A 6000-nucleotide genomic window follows, 5' to 3' on the forward strand; every position below is an offset into this window, starting at 1 on the left:
AGAGATCATCTCCAGGGTCCATTTCTATTCTATGATTACAATCTTTTGTTTACTTCAATTTCAGTTAAAGACATAGTTTTCACCATCTTCTTTTCTCACACTGCTCTTTTCCCATGAACAGCAACTGTATTCCAGAAACCTATATGATGTTAGACTCTTCAACGCCTGATGTACAACGAAAATTTGTCAAAATAGAAATTCTAATCTCTGTTGTTACATAAATCTCATTTACTGCAGTTGTCTCCCCTATGACTGGAGTCTGGAAGCAAAATTTCATGTCTGTGATAATAAATTCTTAAATTGCTTTCACATAACAGTGAAAACTAGCAGCACACTTGCTATAATATTGAGCTAATATTTAACCATAATAATATTTGGAGGTTTAAAATTATATTTCCTATAATCAAAGGAGTTTAGCTGGACATTTCAACATCATTCATAAGAAAGCACATTTCTAGTCATAGGGATAATGTAATAGTATTGTATTTCAGTTTTGTTAATTCATATGTGGGGTTTTATAAAGCATTTTGGTCACAACTCAGCCACTTGCCTCTCTTCAAAGAATGCCTTACAATAATAGTATTAAGATGAATTGTCTGAAATTGGATATGCCCTGAGGTCTTACTATAATTCCGTCTGCAAAATTCATGATGTGGTATAGAGTTATGTAGGAATGAGGGATATAATGAGGTTTTTCTGTTTTTCCAGTATTAACTCTATTGGATTGAGTCCAAGGTGTATATACGCTGACTTTCAAGTTAGAAAAAGACAGGTTATATTAACTTAGGTAGTGCAGGGTTACACTGAACGGAATGATGGGGTCATTTTAGAGTATGAGGAATAGGTTTAAGCATCCACTCATGCTAAGGAACTAAGTTGGAGTCAGAAGTTCATTCAAATATGGGTTCAGTTACCCAGCCAAAAATCCACACCTTGAAGATTATAACAGCTTTCATTTTGTCACTGGGTATCTGTGTTGAGGATTTGGGCCAGAGCTTCAGATGACTCTTTTTACACACCATGCTCAGAATTATTTAAAGTACAAGCTTTTCTTGACCATTATCACCTAGAATTGTGATTGCTTTCCCTTCCTCCTTTGTTTCAGATCCTCCAATAAGAAGACAGCACAATTCAAAAGAGAAAGGACTTAATGATAGAGCTAATAGTGTAAGTCCCAGTAGGTTAGAAGGTGGCCCCATTTCTGGGACACCTACAGGCAAACTTCTCTATCATTCTCTTGGAGTCAAACATGATATCAGTTCATTATTGCGTGACTTAAAAAAAAATCAGTGGCTAGAAATTCTTGCCAGCTAAGTATGAATTTTGAAGCCAGAAGACATAGATTTTAATATTTGCTTTGTCACCTACAGGCCTTACGATTTTGAATAAGTTACTTAAAATGAGGGATAAAAACCAATCTGACAGAGTTGTTGTGAGGATTTAAAGAGATGCACAGGAAGCAATTAATGTTAAGAAAATCATGCAGCCAATGGGGGCTTTCCAGGAGGTCAGTACCATCATTAGCTGATTTAGCATATCTGCTAAGAGGTTTCAGTATCTTTCATGCAGGCAAATTCAAATGCCATAGATTTCTCCCAGCCAGAGCCCTCAGAATTCCCAGATCTAGAAAAGTTGTCATTCTAAAGAAAATGCTGCTTTTTAATGCCACTATGTATATGACCACTGTTAACTGGATTGAACTGAAGGATCTGTTTCTGAACATAGAAATGACTCCCTGAATTTGAAATAGGAGCTTTAGAAGTGCTCTTTCAGGAAAAAATAACAGCACAATATTATTTCCCACTCCCTCTTTTATATTTATCAGCCAGAATTCTTCTTTAACTATCACTGAATATTGTGGGCTTGGTTTACTTTCTCTCTCTTTCTGAACTTTTAACTTTTAATGAGCACATATATCATGATCTCATTCTTTCTCTCATGGTTAGTTGGCTATATCCACTCATTGATTTTTTTTTTCCCTTATAAGACTGTAAAAACTGGAATGAAATTCTCCTACAAAAACAGATTGTAGACAGTCCCACTTCTCTGATCAATATTTACCACCTGCTGAAAGATCTGTTAGATCCCTGAAAGGGCAAGCTATGGCAAGGTCATCAGATCAATTAATATGAATAATATTTTATTTTAGCTCCACTGCAAAGATAAGGAACACAGAATGAAGTGATAGCCATTCATCTTCCTTATAACAATAGGCAAAGTCCATTCACTTATAAAGAGAATAAGTGAAATAAAATGCTTTTGTCAATATAGTTTTTTTTTTTTTTTTTAACTTTTGCTTTAGAGTATTCTCCTGTTTGCCAAACTTAAAAATGCTGGATGGAATCTTGAAGCTACCAGAAGATTGTGCATCACCAGAAACCAACATTTTTTCAAAAATATGCCTTGTATCCTAACGCAGTCTGTATAGAAAGAAAGCAATATCATTGTTGCTAAAAGCTAATAAACACAGGAAATGCATGATTAAATATTGCAGTTTATTTTATATCTTTTTGCTTTTCTAAATCAAGGTAGGAAAATATTTTCTGTAAAGGACCAGATGGTAAATATTTCAGGCTTCCCGGGCCATATGATCTGTGTCACAACTACTCAACCCTGCCATTGTAGTGCAAAAGCAGCCATTGATAATATGTAAATGTATGGGTGTGTCTATGTCTCAATAAAACTTTATTTACAAGATGATGTGGCAGGCTGTAGTTTACTGATCTCTGCTCTAAATTTTAATGTCACATGGTTGATTGCACTACTCTTCACCAATATCCATGTGCCTTCCTTGGAAGAGGTGTATGATTCCCTCACTATTGAAGTCACTTATGTCAAGCAACTTGCTTTGAGCAGTGAAATACAAATGATATCGGTCACTTGCAGGCAGAAATTTTGAGAAACAGTTTGTGCTTTGTCATGCTTTCTTTCCTTGTGCCATACCAGTGGGCAAATTTCCAGATCAAGGCCTATCTGCCTAGGTCCTGAGGTAAACCTGGCATGGAGCAGAGCCACAGTCATTCTATAAAAGTTGGATAGTTAGAGAGTAAACCTCTGTTATCATTTGATGTTGCACCATAGCCTACCCTCTCCCTACTAACACACCTCCTTAAATTTAGAGACTGCAACATAACTCATTCAATGATGTATTTTTCCCCCCAAACAGGATAGCAGGCACTTGAAATGTGGAATGAATGAATAAACGGCTATTGTAGGAAATTATTAATGAGTGGCAGAATTACCAGGTAGGATACAACTTCAAAAGTTTAGGTGAAATGGATACCACATGTTCTTACTTATAAGTGGGAGCTAAACACTGGGTCTCATGGACATAAAGATGGCAACAACAGACACTGAGGACTACTAAAGGTGGCAGGAAGAGACGGGGAAAAGGACTCAAAAACTAACTATTGGGTACTATACTCAGCACCTGGGCGACCGAATAATTCAAACCTCAGCATCATGCAGTATACCCAGGTAACAAACCTGTATATGTACTGCCTGAATCTAAAATAAAAGTTGAAAAAAAAAAGCTTAGGTGAAATATATTGAAAACTTTAGGGCAACAGTGTTGGAAATCGACATTATAAGGGCATAGGAAATTGGAGAGTTACGACAGCCAACACATTATTTTATTGTTTAAGCTACTTTATGTTGGGTTATCTGTTTCTTGCAGGCAAAAACATGCTAACTGACAAGAAAATCATGGGTTTTATGCAAGGATAACAAGTGCTGGGTTGCTTAGCTATGAAGAAGGCTAGGCTCACTGGTAAGGGTCTCAAGATGTAGATCATGCTAATCTGAAGATGTGTGTTGATGTTGCAATCTGACGTCTTGTACAGGTTCTATGAGCAGTGTGGCCGAAGTTGGTGTTATCTGTCTATGCCAGAGTGGGACTGATTAGGAGACCTATAAACTGAATAACATCAAACCCCAAAGTTGAGTCTGTCTACTCACTGTAGCGGTGGTAGTTCCACCAGTCATCAATGGTGACCCATAATGACATATCCAATAATTGCATTGCTGCAGTTTCTAGTATATCTGCTCGCTTGACCTTTGTAGTACTTTCTTTCATCTTCTATAATGCGCAGAGATCTGAGCTACTCTCTCCATGGTTTTAGCATATCAGAAGATGTACAGTGTTGGAGAATGCAGGGATTTTTATCAGCAATCAAACTATATTTGTGGAAATTTTGTGCATAAGTGCCAAAGATGGCTGACATCTGACCACATTCTATTTAACTCAACTGAATGACACCAAGCTCTCATCCTAAAACTTATAGTTACATCCACTCTTCTGAAATATTTAATTATTCTCCAATACACTGGAAGTAATAGATATAAAAAGAATGTGCATGTGCAACTTAGCATCTCGTATCTAATTTTGCGTCCCAAGTTCACTCTTCCCCTGGAAGTCCCATGTCTACCAGGTGCTGGATTATCTGGATGGATCAGTCCAAAACAATTTCAGGGAATAAACTGTGTAGGAGATACAATTTTCTGAGACAGAAACATAACGCAAATAACTCTTTGTTAGAAAATAATTTCAGTGACAGAAAGCCTTTCTGTTCATAAAGAAAACTTACATATCAACAAACCTAGCTCCTCACCGGTCCCAGTGAATGCTTACATCAATCAACTCTACAATATCCAGTAAAGGACTTTCCAATTCCCCTTTGAATAAACTGAGGTATTGGAAACATCTAAACAAATGGTTTTTAATTCCTCCTAATCTTCAGGAAGTTCTTCCTTATACTGAGCTGATATCTGCCTTCTGTAACTTTCAACTAATTATTCAAATCTCTCAAGTGATTATAATTAATTCCATCTTATAAGGAATTTTTCTCAGCTTCCGGGCTCTCGAAAATACCCTAATATTTTCTCTAATATTCCAGTGGAAATGTAAATAGATAACGTAAGAGTCTGTGGGGTTAGGAGGGTGGCAGAAAGGTAAGGGAAAGCTAATGAGAAATAGCCAAAGCAAGAAAAAGAATTTTATTTTCCTCAAGTTCTTTATACATCCAAAGTGGAAGATTCCTAAAATAAATTCCCCATACCAAATTTTAAAAATTAAGTTAGCAAGCTTACTTTTTAATTTATTTAGAAGCCAACTACTTTCGTTAATTATTTCTTTCCAGAATAGAGCAATTATCACTAATTGTCATTATAATGCCAAACTATGTTAATAGATGCCTATTTTTTTTAAGACTAATTGCAATCATGAAACCAAATATCTAATTAATTTTAGAGCTTTGGAGCAGATGCATCAGTATTTGAATCATTCAGGTGTATATTTGCTTATCTGCTTTTTTTGTCTCTTCTAAAGAAGTATTATATGTGTTCTGTTTATAATTTCTAAATGGTCATTTCAAAACCGATTATACGAGTTTATACAAATCATAGTGAAATTTGTTGCTTAAAAAATCTTCATTTTTCTCTAAGCTCTCAGTATCCTTGAGCTATATATATTTTACGGCAATTTTTACTTAATAGTTTGTATGCTAGCTATTTTTGACAATGACTACTAAAATGCAAGTTTCTTCAAGGGCGATTCATCTTAGTTCTTCTTTATACCCCTCAAAAAACTCAGTGTTATTCTCAATGAGTATTGAGTAGGTGAGTGAACTTTGAATGGATACTCCTTGAAATTATATTTCTGGAGCTGGAAAACTTTAAAAAAATGTATGTTATGAGTCTAAAGAAATAAACGTTATATGGCTGAAAAAATATTTTGTGAAAACCAAAAATCTCACAGAATCATGAACTTATCTATGGGACAGATGTTAGCCTTGAGGTTGTTCTGGGCTTCTTTTCTACCTCCTTTCCATGACCAAATCAGCTCAATAGTCAGCAGTTCTATCCTTCCTCTCCTTCTCCTTCCATCTAAGGAGCTAGAGCTGAACTGCTTGGCCACTGGTTGCTGACATGCTGAGTTTTCTACAGCTGGAGTTTTCAAGAGGGCTTTGATTTTGCTTTCCCCAGTTTTCCTTCTTCCACAGT

General features: G+C 35.9%; 1 protein-coding gene across 2 annotated transcripts in view; it reads left to right on the forward strand.

Moving 5' to 3' along the window:
- LOC100590009 overlaps positions 1–5740 on the forward strand; it is a 28257-nt gene extending 22517 nt beyond the window's left edge. The window contains exons 6-8 of one of the 2 annotated variants that reach the window (XR_001116542.2): positions 2303–2528; positions 3677–3769; positions 4122–5740. The gene's annotated coding sequence lies outside the window, so the exon portion shown is untranslated. The remainder of the gene's footprint in view (positions 1–2302; positions 2529–3676; positions 3770–4121) is intronic. The other variant, XM_003256413.2, reaches the window with a different exon arrangement.
- The last annotated feature ends 260 nt before the right edge of the window (positions 5741–6000 follow it).

This window comes from Nomascus leucogenys, chromosome 11 (genome assembly GCF_006542625.1).
Source record: "Nomascus leucogenys isolate Asia chromosome 11, Asia_NLE_v1, whole genome shotgun sequence".
Classification (NCBI taxonomy): domain Eukaryota; kingdom Metazoa; phylum Chordata; class Mammalia; order Primates; family Hylobatidae; genus Nomascus; species Nomascus leucogenys.